General features: G+C 46.6%; 1 protein-coding gene across 4 annotated transcripts in view; it reads left to right on the plus strand.

Annotated features, from left to right (window-relative positions):
• The first annotated feature begins 995 nt into the window (after window positions 1-995).
• The window catches only part of LIFR (LIF receptor subunit alpha), a 77,111-nt gene continuing 58,193 nt past the window's right edge, over window positions 996-19,913 (plus strand). For 2 of the 4 annotated variants that reach the window (XM_045999286.1, XM_045999289.1), the window contains exon 1: window positions 996-1,304. The gene's annotated coding sequence lies outside the window, so the exon portion shown is untranslated. Of the gene's footprint in view, window positions 1,305-4,716; window positions 4,736-18,796; window positions 18,887-19,913 lie in introns of those variants that run through there. The other 2 variants (XM_045999288.1, XM_045999287.1) reach the window with 2 other exon arrangements.

Here is a 19,913-nt window from a genome sequence, read left to right on the forward strand (position 1 = left end):
AGAGCCCTGTGACTCTGCGTGCCAAGGGCTCTATCTGGCACATTTCTGAACTTTGCAAAATTAATTGTGCCGAAGAGAACACCATCAAACGCGTCCGGCATGCAGTGTAAACATCTTCAAACCATGATTCTGCGCCATCAAGCGTTCTCCGGCTAATTTCATTTGGTGCATTACTCTGGAAGAAAATCGAGGCCAAGTGAAACTGCGGAAATGGGAACAATGCACAGAGGAAAAAATCTCACCCCATTAAGGGATCCGTTTCTTCTCTGTACAAATAAGCCCACCACGCCTTCGAGGCAAGACTAGATGGCTCCAGGATATTATCAAAATGCCCCTGCGGGCCCTCCAGGACAGAGGGAGCCCTGCACCACCGAGAAAGAAGGTGGCCTGAGCGGCAGGGTCCCAGCGCTGGGCACATTTTAGGTAACTCAAAAAATTTAAGCGATCGCCCCAACCCCCCACCGCCGCCCTCGAGGAGGCGCAGAAGCTGGTTTTCATGTGTTTTTACAGGGGAGGCGAAAACACGGCCCCACACTTTCCAATCCACTAGGCAATGCTGGCAATGGGCACTGACAGCATTTGGGGGCCAAGCTCCCCCGCAGGGCCGCCGCGCGCTCGGCCGCCCTTCCGTAAGGATTTGCACCGGCCCGGCCGCTTCGCTCTCTCCGGCTCCTCCATGACCTTCCGAGATCGGCCTCCCTCGGTCCAGGACTCTCCGCGGAAGCGTCACTCTTGGCGCCCCGGCTCCGCGCGCCGCCGCACTCCTCCGACTCCCAGGGGCGGCCCCGCAGGCGAGCGCCGGACGCGCGCGGCCGGGCGCGGGAGGGGACGGGGAGGTTGTGGCGGCGGGGGGCGCGCGGGCGGCTTCCGGCGGGGGCGCGCGGGGCGCGGGCGGCGGGGCGGGGCGGTTCTGGGGGCGGGGCCGGGACAGCAGCGCCCCCCGCCGAGCGGCGTGCAGGCACCGCCCCCGCGCGCCGCAGTCCCGGCTGAAGCGTCTTGGCTGTGGCCGTGGCCGTGGCCGTGGCCGTTAGTGTTGCCTCCAGGAGGCTCTGGCGGCTGCGGCGACTCCTGGGGCTCGCGGAGGGCAGCGGGCCGCCCCAAGCCCGTGGCCGCCTGGAGCAGCCCGGCGCTGGGGCAGGGGAGGCGAGGCGGCGGCGGCGGCGGCGGCGGCGGGTTGTGCCCGGCCCCCCTCCTCCTCGCCTCCAGTCTCCCGGCGACTGCGGACTCCGGGCAGCCCCCGGGCGGCGGCCGACGCGGCCGAGCGGACGGCGGGGGATGGCGAGATAGCGGCGCGGCAGCGGCCCGTGAGTGCCGGAGGCGGGTGGGCGCGGCGCGGGGCGTGGGGAGCAGGAGCCAGGGAGCCGGGAGCCCGGAGCCTGGTCCCGTGGGCGCGTCGCCGCGAGCGCCCGGCGGCTCGGGCGGGGTTGGGGGCAGCGCTCGGGTCGGCTCTGGTCTGGGGGCGTCCGCGAGGAGGGACGGGGGGAGGGGGAGCGCCCCGGGTCGCAGCAGTCTCCGCGCGCCCTTGGGCCACCTCGCGTCCCGGAGGGCGCATACTCCGCGGTCGCGAACTTCTGCCCCACGTAAGGCAGTAAGTTCTGAGACCATGGGCTACCTGGGGGATGGGAGGGAGCTTGAATATTTATTTAACTTTGGAGATGGAATCAACCGATTGATTTCGGACCCCGTACTTCAGCTCTTCATGAAACCACTTCCTCCTCCCTTCTTCCCTTATTTATACTGTGTTTGATTTACCTGTATTTTTGTGTGTTTATATCCGAAGGCACGAAACTAAAAAAACCCAGAGTTAAAGCGTTAGTGATCAAAGTTGGGTTTCATGAAAGATGCGGCTTCTGATAACATTGTCTAAAAGCGGGGAGCTGGAATCTTGAATCCTTACCCTGACAGAAAACTGCATTTCTAGTGGTTGTGCATTTACGTCTGGGCTTGAATAATGTAATTCTGGTCCCCATCTTCTGCTACCGAAGTATATATATAAGGTCTTTATTTTCAGTTGGTTATCTTAGTGTGCCTTTTTGTGGAGGGTGTTTAATGCAGTCAAATATTGATACAACGTGTACGATTATTGAGTAGCATTTGTATAGAAATTGATTTTTTGCATTTCTTTTTATGTGTTCTTTTAACATAAATTTTTCAGCAGAAGTGTTTCAGCTTAAGGTTTGTCTTCTGACATGTTCATTTTCAGTTTCAGATTTGTTTTTCATTAAAAGTTTTGTTTGGAGTAAAATTAATGTGATTTAGTAGTATCATTTAGTCAGGGGTCCACAGATGAATCCTAACTTGAGTTTTAAGCAAATTTCCATCCATTAACAAATGAAAAATTAAAGCGTTTGTATAGTGCAAATGATACTTGCCCCTCCCCTTAAAATTATTATTTTGCCACAGATGTGAAATCCTCTTTCACTAATATCAGAGGGTTCCTTGTCTAAGCCTGGCAGAAGAAGGGAATAAGTATAGTGTGTTTTCAGAAACTCCAGACTCTACTCTTTTTTTTTTTTTTTTTACATTGACTTTCTGTTTTATCATTAGGTGGAAACTGTGTTAATTTGGAGGCTTCATTAGGTAGTAACAAGCTCAATTTAAATACGAGGTGTGTTTTCAAGGTGAACTTAGCAGCTCTTTCCCTTCCAAGAATTGAATTGAGGCTTATTTGCTTTGTAATAGGTGAGATCACAAGCTAGCCTCTCTAATTAGTGGAGACTTGGATTCTCTTCTGGGAATTAACGATCAGGAACTCTGCTGTCAAGTGAAACTTCTGTGATTTTTGAAAGCCTGTACTTTTGATGATCATTCCTGAATAATATGTTGGCAATAGTATAAATTATTTTGATACTAAAATTTATTGGATTAATCTGTGGGACGTGGGACGGGCACTCTGTGCACGCTGTAGGAGATTGAATAGACATAAAAAGATCTGGAGCACAAACTGTATCTCTCTCCCCTCTCTGAAACATAGCACCCTGTTCTCCCCAGGAACCAGGGTTACTAGTTCCTTGTGTATATCTTTCCAGATATAGCTTATGCTAGTATAAACATTTTGTATGTGTTCTTTTTATTTGTCTTTCCACAAACGAGGACACATTGTATAAGCTGTTCTGCACCAGCTCCGGGCCCTTCCCTTAGAGTACTAAATCTTGGCAATCCCTCTATCAGTACTTAAGCTGTCTCATTCTGTAAGAGCTGCGGAGAGTACTCCAGTAAGGGTGAACCATTATTTATTTAACCTCCATTTTATTGAAATATGTGTAGATTGTTTCTAATACCTTGTTGTAAAATTTTTGTAAAACAATTGTTTTTAAGGTTTGTAAGTGGATTTTAATTATTCCCAAAGGCCCAGAGGAGCAGTAATTGACTTCTTTGCCTCACATTCCAGGAAACAAATGTTCTACTCTCCAGTATACACCTCTTGCTTTTGTATAATTTCATAGTTTGGTGTCTTTGTGGGGAAGCCTGATCCATGATGGCCAGGAACTAAAGTCATATACCTTGATTTAACACCCTACCTCTTGGGGTGCCTGGGTGGCTCAGCGGGTTAAGGCCTCTGCCTTCGGCTCGGGTCATGGTCCCGGGGTCCTGGGATTGAGCCCCGCGTCGGGCTCTCTGCTTGGCGGGGAGCCTGCTTCCTCCTCTCTTTCTGCCTGCCTCTCTGCCTGCTTGTGGTCTCTATCTGTCAAATGAATAAATCTTTAAAAAAAAAAAAAAAAACAAACACCCTACCTCTTTGTTCTGGGGGGGAGGGGGAGAAGAACATACATAAACTCTAAAGGAGAATCTGTAAGAAAAATTTACAAGAGATTAAATATTTCTGAACCTGGAGAAAAGACTGTGTCTTTGATTAAATTGAAGATGAAGGCAGTTTTGGTTCCATAGGGCTTGTTTACCATTAGGCACTAAAATGCCTGCCTTCTGTAGATAATCACTAATATCTCCTATTTAATGTTGTTACAGTTTGGGAGAAGGGTATGAGTAACTATTGAGGGGGGCCATGCTTTCAGAAAATACTTGGCTCATTTAAATTAAAAATGAACATCTCAGAGTGCTTTTTAACACCCCCACCTCCAGGAGCGTGGGCAGGGGCTGATTGCTCCCCATCCTTCCTCACCCCCAGGAGCAGCCTCAGTCAGGATGGGCTGTGAACATTTGCTGACTTAATAAAATAAGCTGTACTGCTAATCCTAGAGATTGTGCCTAATACATCGTAAAAGTTGAGTATTAGCCAGTGTTGACCTGTAAATGTTCATTATATTTATTTTTTAGTGTTTTAAGACTCCTGTAAGCTATAGTTTTTTTCAACTGATTAACTCTTTCAGCATTCAGTTTTATTATGTGGCACCTACCATTGTAGGACAAAACTGCTAATATTGCGTATATTCCTCTTAAATAAGTATATACTGAGCATCTGTTACATTGCAGACAGCTTGATGGGGACTGCAAATATCGTGGTGCACAGGGTAGACAGACCCCGCTGCAAATGAGTTCACATCTTACCTGGGGGAGATGAACAAAAGGCAGAGAAGCAGTAAGGGAGGTAATACCGAATAGTGCTATGTACTGGGAGAGTAGTAAGAGTAGCTGTAGTGAAGAGGGGCAGGATGGGGACCTGCCCTGGATTGAGCAGCCCTGGAACACTCTGGTGGAGAGATTTGAGCAGAGTTGAATGAGGAAGACGTCTGTGTTTAAGAGGTCTGAAGGAAGAGTGGCTCAGGCATAGGAAACAGTAAGTGCAAAGGCCCTGTGGGGGGAGGGGGTTCTGAGCCTCCCTTCTTGGGAGGTACTGGGGCTGTCTCTGTGGCTGGGGTTTATGATGGAAAGGGGATGGGGAGAGTGGCAGGCAGGAGGCAGCAGGCACTGCATTTGGTCCACTGGGTGTTCACGTGTGTGTGAAGGAATGTTTGCTGACATGGAGTAGGCCTTGGATGGTGGTGGTCCTCCACCTGGATGGTCCTGGAGAATGGGCGGAGTTTGATCGCTCCCCATTCTTCCTCACCACCAGGAATAGCTTCGGTCAGGATGGGCTGGGAATATCTGTTGAATTAATGAATAATCAGAGTTTAAAAAAAATAATCTTGCCTGATTTTGGTCAAACTGCGTAGATTCAGGAGTCTCATTTGAGCTTTCCATTTTGGCTCTGGCCCTTGATGTTACCAAATCAGTTACACACATCACCCTTTCAAAGTTAGTTGTTTTGTTTTTGTTTTTTTACATTAGTTGCATTTGACTGCTTTTCCATGAAGTTAAAGCATGAAGCCTTAAAAACCTACGTAATTTTCCGGGACATTATAGTGATTTCTGAGTGATGTGGTCAGAAGTTTCATCTTTGATTTCAGTAGATTTGCTAGCTGCTTTAAGCAGTATAAAATTTTCAAAGGTGCCCCCCCCCCTTTTGTATACTGAATGCATTAATTCCTTTGGGCAGATGACAGACTAATGAGCAAATAAAATATATGTACTCTATGCAGGTACTTTTATTCTCACAGGAAGAATGTGTGCATGTTCTATTTTAGGGAATATCAGGAACCATGGTATTTCCTCTTCCCAACTTCTAATCTGTTTGTCATTCAAATACATGTTCCTTTATATTAATTGAAAGCCTGGGAAATGAGTTTTGAGCCAAGTAATTGTTATACATGTCTAATAAGAATCTGTTATCTTTCTCTTGACCGTGATTTTTAGCTTCTGTCTGCCATGAGGAGTTTTGTCATCTTGCAGAATGAGGGTTCTGAATTGTTTAATTTGCTGTTCTAATTGGTTGATGCCAGAACCAATAAGTTGTGTGTAGGTTTATCTTTCCAAGTTTTTCTCATAAGCTCTGCGCAAACACTTGTAAAGGATGGCTTCCGCGACTCCTCTAAGGCTTAAGGAGAGTTGGCTTCGTCCTTTGTCACTGTTCCGCAGAAAAAGCTCTTCATGTAGCGGAAGCATGTACGCGTCTGTTTTATATGTAACTGGTTGTGGTGATTTAGCAGCTTAGATGGTTGAGTTAAAATACTTCCACTGCTTTCCTTGTATTTCCTCTGTGAACTATAGAGATGGCAGGAATTCCAAATTTGTCTTATATTATCTAAAATTACAGCACATAAACCCTTCTCACCAGTCTTTGCTGCTCGTCTCTCACTTGAGCAGAGGTGTTTATCCAATACCGTTTTATGGTTTTATGTTGAAAGCTGAGAAAAAGTTTCTGGTGGGTGAATTTTTCATGGAATTTTGCAGTGAGGTGAGAAAAATCTTGGCTTTTACACCCGTTCTCCTGATTTGTAGGCCAGGTGCAGAAGAATCTTGGAATCATCCTCTGCCTGTAATTGAGATTCTCTCTGGATTATTAAGTGGCAGTATCTGGACAGACCACAAGGAGGCGATATCACTTCCCAAAGTGTGTGTGTGGCACTTCCCTAAAGGGGGGATTGGGAGGCTGAGGCCCCTTGCTGTGCATATCCTCTGACTGCTGTGCGAAGCGGCCCGCAGGGAGTCTCTGGATCTGAGGACACTTTGAAATGGTGGTGGCAGGAACATCTGGTGGAAAATAACAAGTGGTGGCAGAAGAAGTGCTTCCCATTTCTAATATTAGAAATGCTAATGGAGCCGTGAGCTGTAGACGTTCTGCAGACAGAATCCTGTGTGTCCTTTGAGTCGAGGGTGGGTGTAAGCTGCAGAGGAGTGAGCATCCCCAGTGCTGCAGCCCCCGAGGGCACCAGGATGCCTCCTGAAAGCTGCCGTGCCAGCCGTTCCTGGCCGCAAGCTAGGAGGCCCCCCGCCATACCAGTGAGGTCCTGTTTCACATCTCATTCTCAGTATTTATAGTGCAGCTCAGAAGGGAAGGAGGCAAGGGCATTTTAGAAACCTCTTCAAAGAAACCATTAAAGTTGGGAGCTTACATCTTCATCTAATTGGAACCTGTCCTGTGTTGATTTTTTGAAGATACCTGGGTCCACCAGAGTTTTACTGTTTAGTATAGATGTAAAATTATCTTTTTTGGAAATCCACGTTCAGATTTTGTGGAACTATATAGAGCTTAAAATGCAAAGCTCTTGGGGCGCCTGGGTGACTCAGTGGGTTAAGTCTCTGCCTTCAGCTCAGGTTATGATCTCAGGGTCCTGGGATGGAGCCCCACATGGGGCTCTCTGCTCAGCAGGGAGCCTAACTTCCTCCTGTCTCTCTGCCTGCCTCTCCGCCTACTTGTGATCTCTCTCTGTCAAATAAATAAATAAAATCTTTTAAAAAAAATGCAAAGCTCTTATCAGTAATAAGAACTTAAACATTCAAACAAAACCAAAGAAAGTCTGGAATTTGAGAGCCAGAAGTCTTGGGTCATCTGGTCAGCATCATAATTCACTGATGAAGAAACCGAGACCCAGAGAGGTTACAGTTTGCCCAAGAACCCAGTGGTTCCAGAATGGCACTGTAACCGTGATTTGCTGATTCTTCCCTGAAGGGTCCTGAGCACCGCCCCCCCCCCCAGCCCCCTGCCCCGGCTGCCAGAATAGCAGTTCATTGAATGTAGGGACTTTGTGGGGTCCATCACTATGTCCTCAATAGAGAACATTGCCCAGCCCATAGTAGGCGTAGGATATTTGTTGATAAATGAATATCTACAGGATTTTAACAACTTCAGATTGCCATATTGACTATAAGATAGTACAGTATTTATAAAATTTGAAAGAATGTACAATTTCATGAGTTTCTTGTTTAAAAAATATGGCATATTGCTATTAAACCCTTCAATATTAAGCCTAATATTAGCCAGATAGGCAAGTGAAGATGTGGGGTTTTACTTAGTAGCTTGGTACCTTACTGAGCCTGATTTCACTAAATTTTCAAATTGTCATTTCGTAAGCTCAGTCTGCTGGGATTTGATGTCATTAAGTCTTACATTTCCTATTAGAAAACATAGGTATTTTAAAATACAGCATTTGTTGTCTGAATTGTTCGCTGGTTTTTAGATTTTAGATACTTTTTTAGATATGTTTTACTGATAGTTTCACTATTTTTAAAACTTGAGGCTATATAGGGATTTGATCATTTAAAAACCAGTCTAGCCAACTGGAGTGTTTGGGGAATTGTCACTTTCAAATGCTGCTGGTGGGTGTTTCAATTGTCATAACTTTCCAGGAGGGCAATTTTGTATTACTCATGGAAAGCCTCAAAAATGTGCAGTGTCCCTTAGTCAGGCATTTCCATCACGAGCAATTTAAACTAAGGAAAAAGAAATAAGCATGTGTACTGAGACCAATCTATAGTAGTGGTTCTTACCTACACAGTGTTTACAGATACCATTTTCCCATGGGTAGCTTTCTCCCCAACAGTGACTCTTGGTGGGAAGCCTGCTTGGTGGAGTGTCTCAAAATTGGGAAGGGGGTGCTCTCTGAAGTTTGGGAATTATCTCCAGGTTCTGGTGACTTCCCGCAAAGCACAGAGAAAAACCCCTCTAATTTGCAAAAATGGTTTTCGTAGTTTTGTTTATGATAGTTGTAAATTAGAAACAATTTAAGTGCTCAATAATAGGGAGATGAGCTACAAATATTGTGGTATGGACATGTAACAGAGAACCCTTTGTTTATTTAAGCAGTGAGGTAGGGGAGTAATTTCCTGATGTGAAAGAAAATCAGAATTTGCAAACTGAAAAAGCAGATTGCAAAATGGCACGTGTAAGTTGACCTACGTTTTTTGGCTATTTGTTTTGGAGGGTGAATGTGAGAGAATGAGCGTGTGTGTGTGTGTGTGTGTGTGTGTGTGTCTGTCTGTCTGTCTGTCTGTATGTGTATACAATTTGGTAAAATGCCGGGAAAATTATATACCAAATGTTAGGTGAGATTTTCTTTGTGTGTTGAAATTGCAGGTGACTATTATTTTTTTTATTACAATATTCCTGATTTCCTTTATATAAAGCATGTTATATAGTTAAGAGAATGGGATTAGATGCTATTTCCCATTTATGGGTTATGTGGACTTGAGCAAGTTGTGTCTTGTGTCTCTGTCCTTATCTGTAAAATGGGAACAATACTATCCAGCTCAGGTGTGTGCAGGTTGTGTTTGATAAATGTTACCTTGACCTCACTAATCTGATATGATTAAAGCCAATATTATGTTCCTATTAATACAGAATTTCTAAGCAGAATAACTTGTTTTACAGGTTATATCAAACTCTTGTGAAAAGCATTTCGGGACATTCTGACAAAATATTTCATTGCTTCTGGTCACTGGGAAATAATTTTGCTGAATTTTTATTTACTTTAAAACCGAAATGCTTTCCATTGCCAAGAAATTTTATTTTGAATTGAAAGCTTTTTTTCCCCCCTTCTGTTTCTGTCTTTAGTAGTCTTGTATGGTAAATTCTTGAAGGTCAAGAGTCAAGATTGGATCTTTGCTTTTGTAGAGTTGGAATGAAATGTGATTGACTCATTCAGTAACTGTTAGCCACCACCACCACCCCCCCCCCCCCCCCCCCCCCCCCCCCCCCCGGCAGTGGGTAGGCTCAGCTATAGAGCAGAAGCCAGGACAGACAAGCCCCCTTCATTTGCAGGACATGGGAAGTGTGCAGTATGGTGGCAGGACCCTGCCAGGAGGTGCGCTCACCCACACTCAGTAAATGGTATTGCCACAACTGACTGGCAGGCTTATTTCCTCTCTTGCAGTTCTGAAAGAAACTTTGTTGTGATGTTTCTTTTCAGTGAACACAAACATTGCCTCCTGCTTACTCCACAAATGACTTGAGGAGCAGAGAAGGTTATTTCCTTCACTCAGGATTTATTGATGATTTACATCACACACACGTGGGAATAACCGAGGCTGATAGTCCTAAAATTGTGGCCCGTGTTTCTTCTGTGAAGGACATGCCTTTTTGATATTACCTTTTAGAAAATTACTGAGATGGGTTCCTGCTAATAAATTCAGGACAAATGGAATTCATGGGTATCCCATTCGAGAAATTCTAGCCTGTGATCTTACTGAGGATGAGGGCAATAAAGCATGCAGCTTAAAGTACACCAACAGCATTAATTTTGGAATTTCCATGCGAGGAGAGTTCTGAAGTTGGCAACAGTTGACGAATTCTGACGTAAAGTAGCTGCAGCAGTCACGAAGGAAGCCTCAGAACTTTCATGACAAGCGGTGACCTTGCAGTTCATGTTTTCCCTCACCTGGCCCTAATAAAAGAAGATGGTTTCACCAGTCTTTTTTCCTCCTGCCTCTGAAATACATGAAAGGTTAAGTCATGGTCACAGGTCAGAGGCACCAGCGGAATGAACATTTTACTTGTCACTTATCTCATGTTTTTTCTGCCTGCTCTCTTGCTTTCCATGGTCCACCTTACTCCCTCCTTCCTGCCCCCACTGGAACCAGCAGTAGCTTGCTTTTTTTTTTTTTTGGTTGAGGGGAGATCGCTTTCCAGAAAGAAGCTCCCCTTTCTCTCTCGCAGTGGGATGGACTGAGTATGCCTTGGCAGGAAGAGAGCAGCCAAGCTGTGTTGACATGCAGACAGGAGGCTGTTGGGTAGACATTGCATTTAGCCTGTTTGCCTTTTCTCAAACGCCAGCTTCGATAAAAGTACAGATGTCTCTGTTTGGGAACTTTTCAGCTCACTGCCGCAGTCAGGGCTGTGGTTGCTGTACTCAGACATTCCAAGGGCTGTATTGCTGGGATCAGAAGCTCAAATGCTTGCAGGTGCGGTGAAGGTCAGGTGCCTTGCTGAGTGGGTCTCATCTGCCTGCTGTCTTTGTGCTTTTGGGAGAGACAATAAGAAATATCTTTTATATACGAGGTGGGCAGCAGTGACAATCTAGATGGTAAATGGCAACTGAAATTTGTCTCCGTTCTGGAGACCAATAATGGGGGACGTTGGCAGTGTGAGCTTAGTTTGGAAGGACGGGTTGGTGTTTGTTGAATGGGCAAGGACAGATTCTGGGCAGAGCGCACATCGTGTGCGGTGACACACAGGACAGCCCAGTCTGGCATGTTTGGTGGGACCTGAGCACAGGGGGGATGTGGGCAGAGGTGGGAGTTTAGGTGGCGTGAACAGTGGAGAGCCTCGTGTCTCAGCTAAATTTGGCCCCTTTTCCAGGGGCCAGGAGAGTGATGGAAAATGGCAGGCCCGTGAGACCAGCATTTCAGAAAGATGACTCCTGGTTGTGCCGTGGAGCGCTTGGGAATCCAGAGACCAGTGAGGAGCCCTGCAGTAGCCTAGGCTGAGGGGAAGAGGTCCCCAGCAGGCCCAGTCCCTCAAGTCTGTCTGGATTTTCCTTCTGATGCCAGGAGTGCTCGGAGTGGGGAAGACCGCAAGCTCCTCTCATTACCCAGTCTGCCCGGCCTTTTCTTGAAGCTTCTCATTAGACTCGGCAGAAGCATTCCCATGTCCTCAGAGCTCCCAAACACAGATCTTAGGTTGCTAAGTGTTCAAGGGGTCCCTGAGCGTGGGTGGTATTATAAAATAGGGAGCAGTTGAAGTCTGGAAGATGTTGGTCACAGGGTGCAAACTTTGAGTTACAAGATGCGGGAGTTCTGGGGGGTCTCATGGACAGCATGGTACCTGTAGTTCGTAATGAATGCTTGGAAATCGCTATGAAGCCAGATCTTAAGCACGTTTACCCCCTCAACGCACAAAAAGGTACCTGTGAGGTGATAGACGTGTCCGTTAACCTGATGGTGTCGTCATTTCATTGTGTATATCATCACATGAGGAGGTCGTACGTGAGATGTATCCTGTTCGGTCACTTGTCCCTCAGTGAAGCTGAGAAGACAGTCAGGAGCAGGCACACCCACGGAGAGATGGGATAAGACTATGTGGAGCGAGATTTATGTTGAAGCAAGAACTTTAAACGATTTGGGCAGTAGGAAAGACAATAACCGCTTAACGTTCGGTACGAAGAATACCTTCCTGTTGGATTACCTACCTGCTGATTTTTCAGACTGGAAGTGAATCCTCCCATTTTGATGCCCCTGGAGGACAGGGCTTTAGGCATTGTGATAAAATGAGGAGACACAAGAGCTGTCCTTGTTGTCCCTGTTTCCGCAGTTACAGTCCATTGCTGGCCCATTTCCCTTGATCCGCCTTCTGTGTTCTCCCCACGTGTCACTGCCGGATCATGTGTCTCCAGCCCGTAGTCGTTCATTCTCTGCACGTGATGCCAGTGTCAGTGTCTGCATCATTTGGTTTCGGACCCTGGTATTACCAGTGCTGAATTTATCTTCTGGACTAGTTGACTGGACTAGTTTATTAGGTCCTCATGATTACATGCAAATATTTGCTGTTTTGCCCATTTTTTTCATCCACAGATTTGATGAACGTGATTCCTGTGTCAGCACCCAGTTCATTAATGAAAAGGTCAAGAAAAGCAGAATTGTCATGCCTGTTAGTAATCTTTGTCCAGGTTGACAGCGTCCAGAAATGAGCCCCCCTCAAGTAAGGTTGAGCATGTGGTAGTGAAAAAAACCCCCTTACTCTTTCTCATACAACCTGTATCTCTTGCTCATAAGTACCCTTCAGGCATTTAGAAGAGATACTCTTCAAACCAAATACCTCCTGTTTCTGGCCCTTGCTTTCCCAGGCGGGCAGCCTCATCAGGTGAGGGGCGCCGTGGGGCTGAAGTGCATTGGCCTAGGGTCCCTTTCCTGACATGTTCTGTAGTCTTACCCGGGATCAGCGTCAAGCGCACATGGCTCTTGTCTGTAGAATCTGCTTTCTTGATAGTACGGCCAAGCGCACATGGCTCTTGTCTGTAGAATCTGCTTTCTTGATAGTACGGCCCACGGAACATCCCTTTCCAAAAACAGTTTGGCCAGAAACCAGTTCTTTCTGTTGCATCTTTCATTCTCTGTTCCACTCTGTTTAGAAGTTTCACGTGAGTGTAAAGTGAAGTACTGGGCTTGCAAAAGCTTTTGAAGATGCTGCTGAAAGCTGAAAGCTAAAGATTCTCTTTCCATTCTTTTTTTCCTTTTTTCTTTTGAGAAGCATTTGCATTCTAAGGTGATGTCTTAGCACTTGGAGATCTGGAATTAAATAATGCCCTAAAGAACAGAAGAGGACCATTTGAATTCTTTTGGAGAGGAGAGCTTTGAGAGTCCAGCCCCAAAGAATGTTAAGAAAACATTCAGGCGCATTTTCGTCAATATCTGTACACTGAAATATAAATCTTGAAACAGTTTATATTTTAAGATTATTTCAACAGCAAGTCAAGAATTTTGTGATGCCAATACATTTTGAAAACAAGTTGTTAACTGGTGCCCTACGAACTGTACTTGGCCTACAGATGTGTTTTCTTTGGCCCACGTAGTGTTTCATAAAGAAGTAGTTGCCAGCATTTAAAAATAAGGAGATTTCACGTTACAAAACCAAACCAAACCAAACCTGCATCCCTGTCCCCTTTTGAAAACCTTGACGGTCTTGATTGTACTGGACCCATTTTCCTACTTGGCAATTGTCTGGAATAAAGCCACATCTGGGAGCTACCCGCCGCAGCTGTGCACTCCGTGTTCGTCCCTGTGGCCAGCCTCACTCACTCTATTGGGCTGGTCCTGGGAGTAGGTTTGAGTTTGCACCTGCCTGCTGACTCAAAGAGCTAATCAGTTAGGAGCCTACTTCAGAGTTGGGAGGAGAATAGGAAGGTGGCAGCCATTTGCTCTTTTGTTCCCTGAACGGAGGTTGTTTGACCTTGGACATGATGTGATGACTGGCAGTGCTTGGGAGAGCAAGTGGAATTTCCCCTCAGGAGCAGTGGTCAGCTGGGCAGCGTGGAGGAGAGCAGTGTCCCTCCTGGCATTCCAGATCTTCTAGTTCAAGGTGACAAGCAAGGTGTCCTAAGACTAAAACAGCTCCACATTTCTTAGCATGTGGAAAGCAGGGAAGGTAGGCCCTGGGTCATCAATGTGTGATTTCAGAGAGGTTAGGAGAGTTGTTCAAGGTTGCATACCTGCCACCTGGGCAGTGGTGGACTAGGGACTGGAGCCCAGGACTTGCGACTCCGGTTCAGTGAGTTTTCCGCGCCACGTTTTTCATTTTTGTGTCACGGTGCAGAGATGAAGTTGGTAATCAGTCCTGGATTCAAATCCAAGTTCTGCCCCTGAATAGCTGTGTGACCTCAGGCAAGTGTCAAAAACCTCTCTGTGCCTCATTTTCCTTGTTAAAAAGAAGGGGAGAATAATGATACTGACCTCATTGGATGGTTATGGGGCTTAAATCTGATAATTGCATTTAAATAACTTAAAACCGTGACTACCTGTAGTAAATAGTGCATTAACAATGGATGGTATCTGAAAAATAATACTTGTAAGTTCTGTATTATCACAGAGGACTTAGCTAAAACCAGCATTTCAACCACATGAAACTATTACATAATATTTGTTTCCCTTTTAGAGTTTAGAAAGGACTTTAAAGATCGTTTTACTCTGTATTTTTTTTTAAAGCCTCCAACAATTTGACCCAACTTTATTTTTGTATTCATAAAGTTTTCTGTAGCAGACAGGTGCATTCAAAAGCCTACCGTTCAACTTTCTCTTCAGAATGTAAAGAAGCAATTGGATATCGTCAAAATATTTTCCGTCCTCACCAAAGACGCTGTGCGGATGGATTTGCTCAATTCACTAAGTGGATCTGGAATATATAGTGCATATAAAAAACCCTTTAGATGCAAGAGAGTTGTAAAGATAAGTTCTCCTCTTCAGCAGCTCATAATTAATGGGAAGAGAGGGTGGAAGGAAAGGAGAGAATAGTGTCCATAGTACCTGGTGTGGGGTAAGAAATGCTTGAACTGGAAACCGAGCGAAGGGCAGCGGGAACACGAAGAGAATGCCAGCATCTGGGCAGGTTGGTCTGCGAGAGCCGGGAGGCAAAGATGCCCCCAGAACAGCTGAAGGGGAGGATAAGACTGTGGGGCCGAAGTTCGACTTTGACTTTGGACTTGTAGGTGGAGCTGCTGGCCGGACAGCCTCCTGACGGTTAGCCTGGAGCTTGAAGGGACAGTGAAGGTCAGAGACGGAGAAGCTAATCAAAGCCAGGAGAGTCACTGTGGAAGCTGGAGGCCACCGGGTGGGTTAAGCCAGCATTCAGGTTCGGGCCATGATGCTGCTGAGGGCCTGCCAGAGCCAGGGGATGTGGAGAGAGGCGTGAGGGACAGGGATTGAGACAGGTCACCTTTAGGAGGGAGAGCTGAGGAGTCAGTGGAAGGGCTGGGGAAGGAGGAGGAGTTAGGGTTACTCTCGCTGGGGTGACCCAGGCCCTGAATCAGGGTTGGGGCATAAGAGAGCAGGTCAGGAGGGAAGGTGAGTGTAATTTGATACCTGTGGAGATTTTGAGGGATCCAAGAGCTATCTGAGTGGATATGTAACATCAAAAGATTGTGTCACCTGCAGGACCTCCTTTGTATTGGGTGTGTGTAGACAAGCAAGCAATTGCCTAGGGGGCAGGGGGTTAATCTGCAAATGGGAAGAGGCCAGTCCTGGAAATACAGATTTGGAGATCACGAGTTGGGAATGATGAAAGCCACAGAATAGATAATGCAGTTCAGTGAAGAGCGAGTGGTGGGTATAAGGGAGTCCCCCAAGGAAGTGGAGGAGGAGCGCTCTTCAGGGTGTCTCTAGTCAGCGGGGGAAGGAATGGATCATTTAATGGATGGTGTTAGGGTAAGTATGACCTTTGGGGGCTCGGGGGAGCCTGGGTTCCTGACTCTCATCCTATATCCAAATTAATTTCATATGGATTAAAGTTTCACATGTAAAAAGGCTTAAATACACTGGAAAACTATATAGGTCGCCATTTATACGGCTTTGGCATGAGTTTATGGTCAGAAACCATGAAGGACGAAATTGGGAAATCTGACTTAAAGTCGGACAGAAACCTCCCTGAAAAGTACGGAAACAAACTGGAAATATCTGCAACGCTGGTACCAGTTCATACGCATGTTATGGTATGGTGTTAGGATTTGTTTCTTATCAAGCAGTGAAGAAAAGATTAATGTCTGATTAGAAAAATGGGCAAAAGACAGAACAAGCATCTTACATATAAAGCATTGCAGATTACCAATAGACCCATGAAAAGTACTTTGGACTCCATAGTCAAATGCCATTTAGGGCCTAAGAGTTGGAAGAGATTAAGAAAATAATAATAATCATCTTGCTGTTGGTGAGAGTGTGGGGAACCAGGTAGTGGGGAATAGAGCTGTTCCAGATCCTTTTCTGAAGTTAGGCTGCTCTTCTGCTTTTCCCCCAGCAAGTTAAAGATCCCTCTTGGCAGGAGGAGTGTCCTTCAGCTCATTTCTTTGGCATAATAATAGGGTGTTTCATCCTGTGGGAGGAGGCAAGAGCAAGTTCATTTTTGTCACTAGACATCATTAGCATTCATTGAAGGCTCGCTTCTGCAAGCCAGGCACGCTGACAGCCCCGAGGAGGAGGGCCAGAGGCGAGCGTGGAGACATCACTGTCAGGGTGGCGGCAGAGCTGCGGGCGGATCCTGGAGCACGTGAAGAAGGCCATGGGGCCCATCCCACCGAGGCAGTGGTTTGAGGGGAGACCCTGAGGCCTGTGGGGAATGTGAGGAGCCGGAGGTAGTCCGTCCGTTGCAGGGTGGAGCGGAGAAGACTGTTGGAGGGGTTTGTCCTTGAGGCTGGCCAGGAACTTGATGTTGGAGCAGCGGGGAGTCTTTGAAGAATTCAAGCACGGAATGAGGTACTCAAATTTGTTCTGACTTGCTCAAGTTCATAGTGAGTGGGCTCTTCAGTGAAGGGGAAGTCTCCCTGGGGTGAAGATCACCGGAACTGAAGGAGAGGAACTAAGGATCCTGAAAAACAAAGTCACAGACCAAGAAATAACTGTGTTTTTTGGGGGGAAACAATCCCCTGCAGAGTCTACAAAGATCTGTAACAGCAGATCTTTGAGTTTGGGAACCACAGCTCTGACTTGGGTTCCAGCCTGGACTGTGCTTGGCGCAGCCAACAGCCCACTTTGGAGCAAGTCTGCCCAGTGCCAGGCAGGGCGCTGGGTCGCGGGGCTCACCGTGAACCCAGAGGAGGCAGCATCCTCTTACGGGTTGTTGGGGGAATGACAGAATCGGGAAGAGCTGCCGTGGTGTGGGGGTCAGTGAGCATTCTGGAAGGGGCCAGGTAGTATGCAAGTGTTTCAGACTCTGCCGGTCCTGCAAGTGTCTGTGGAAGCAGCCTGGGTGGGGCGAGGGTGGCACGCAGACACGTGGGCATGGCTGGGTCCTGGGAAACCTTCATTGACAGGAGAAGGGCTGGCAGCGGGTCACATTGTGCAGGCCCTGAAGTAGGTTATTAACGTGTTGTGAAGCAGAAGGAGCACCGACCTGCTGGGAAACCCCAGAAGGGGATCTCAGAGGCCACTGTGGGCTCTTCCTATCGCCAGGCAGGGTTTCCCGGGTGAGGAGAGGAGGGGGCAGAAAGCAGTCCAGAAAGGAATTCCAGGCAGAAGGAAAATTTGTGCAAAAGTAAGGAGTCATAAAGGGATGTGGCAGCTTGGGAGGGCTCAGAGCTATGGTTTTATGGATCATTTTTCTCGTTTTCTCATTTTTTTGTTTTCTAGCTCACTTTTTGGTGGAAAGTGTATCTTGAGCTCTGGCATAGCTTTATAAAATGTATTTTATCCTCTCAATTAGTAGCTTGCGTATAGAATTCATGTATGAAAGTCATTTTCACGTGCGATGTTGGAGCTGTTCTCTTTAGCCTTCAGTTCTAGGAAGCCTGCTGTCCCCTCTCCAGTCCCCCACTGTGTTTGGGGACCACACACCCCGTGTCTCCCCCCCCCCCCCCCCCCCCGCAGCCTCCTGTGAAGATAGCAATGGCACGGTCCCTGTGTCATGGAGGAGGGCTTGTCAGGCTCACAGCAGCAAGTCCCACGGTCCTGGGCCAGAGTCCTATGCTCTCATTTCAGAGTCCTTGTACAGCTACCTTTTCTCTCCCTGGAAGCTCTTAAGATTTTCTTTTATCCTGGGGTGCCTGAGTGGCTCAGTGGGTTAAAGCCTCTGCTTTCGGCTCGGGTCATGATGCCAGGGTCCTGGGATCGAGCCCCACATCGGGTTCTCTGCTTGGCGGGGAGCCTGCTTCCCTTCCTCTCTCTCTGCCTGCCTCTCTGCCTACTCTGTATGTCAAATAAATAAATAAATAAATAAATCTTAAAAAAAAAGATTTTCTTTTATCCAGTTATTCTCCATGATGTCCTTTGGTATAAATCTGTAAATTCACTGTACTGCGTACTTGGTTGGCTTCTGGAGAACTTGATTTCTTGAAGCTGAGTATATATATTGATAATTCTTTCTGTCTTTGTCATCACAGTGGTTTCTTAATTTCTTAATCCCTCGAAAACACCGCTTCCTTCAAGCTTCTCTCTTCCTGAAAAAACCTTTACTGTCTCCCTACACAGTCTAGTCTCAGTCTGCTTTCCCAAACTGGCCAGGTTTGTGTTTCTCATAGGTATGTCTCACTGCTTAAATCCCAACACTTCACTTTACAATACAGTCGTTTCCCCCTGACTGCAGAGAGTGTGTTCCTGAAAAGCCACCTTCAAAGGCAGTGCTCCAGGAACTGAAGATCTCCTGGGGGGGGGGGCGGGGTGGTGGTGGAGGTGAGGAATGCAGTTCGGAGAGTAGCTGCTGGTCCCGGTTTTTCAACAGCATTTTTGTCCCCTGATAGGAAAGAGTAAAGAAGGCGTACTAAGAGTATGAATGTGCGATATGGAGACTGTTCACGTTTCAGTCTCCCTCGCTAGGGGTACACATACCAGCATCTCCTCTCCTGCAGGTTTGGTGATCTGCGGGGACATGTTTATCTCGCCTTGTAGTTAAGTGGCTTTTCTCCCTCCGGTGTGCAGTTCCTTTTGTGAAGCAGTGACAAGGGAAGGATCTAATTGGGATGGCAACAGGATAGACTCTCAGGTAAAAGATGCTCTGGTCCTGTTCATTTCTGTTTTCCTGACCTCAGGCTTCTCAGGCCTCTGCCCCCTGACCTTGGTGCGGGAGAGTCCTTTCCCAGAATGCACTAGCTCTCCACCACATTTCTCCTTCCCCTCCCCACGTCCTTCCCCTCGGGCCCCACCAAAAAGAAAAACACAGACTAAACAAAATAGATCTGGACCACAGTGTCTGGCCCTCCTCTGCCTTTACTTTCCTCTTCCAGCTCTCTTTTCTTACTATCCCGGCCAGAAAGGACCAAAAACTCATGTAGGCTGGAACCAGAGTACTCAGGGCAGAGGAGAAAGCAAAGCAAAGCGCATTTGCGACGTTCCGTTTTCACAAGAGGGGCCAGAAAGCTCTGCATGAGGGGTTGGCCTGTCACAACCTAAGACTGAGGTCAGGATACAACGTAAACAAAATAAGCAAAGAGCAGTTTTTTTTTTCTTCCCATTCCAACAGTTTTATAAATTGATTCTGCTTGATCAGTTTCCTTAAAAAGAAGGTTGTTGACATTTTTTTTAATCCTTTAACATAATTATGTTGCACAGAATACAGATCAGCGGCCCGTGGGTGGGATACAGTTGGAAGATCTATTTTGTTTGGCTTTTAGAATATTTAAAAACTACAAATTCGTTCCTTAAATACAAATTTGAGGGTTTTATAGAAATTCCCATTTTTCTACTTTGACTTGAAAAATCAGAAAAATCTGGCAAAACGAGGCCCACTGCTGCCCCCTCTAGGTGAGGCTGACGAGCTCCGGTTTGCATCACCTGTGGACAGAGTTGGTCCTGTTTTGCCTTCCAGATACTTGGATGCGCCCTCTGCGGCTGCAGCTAGTGACCATCATCCTAATTTCAGAAACTCTCTAAAAATATGTGCTCCCCTAGGAATAAGGCATCAGTGGGGAAAAGAGTAAATTCTGGCAATGTTTCTATTCGAAGGGAGCAAAGACAAGGTTCATTGGTCCTTTTTCCCTTAAAGTACTTTAGAACATTCTGTTTCTCTACTG

The sequence above is a fragment of the Meles meles genome, chromosome 3, assembly GCF_922984935.1.
Source record: "Meles meles chromosome 3, mMelMel3.1 paternal haplotype, whole genome shotgun sequence".
NCBI lineage: Eukaryota > Metazoa > Chordata > Mammalia > Carnivora > Mustelidae > Meles > Meles meles.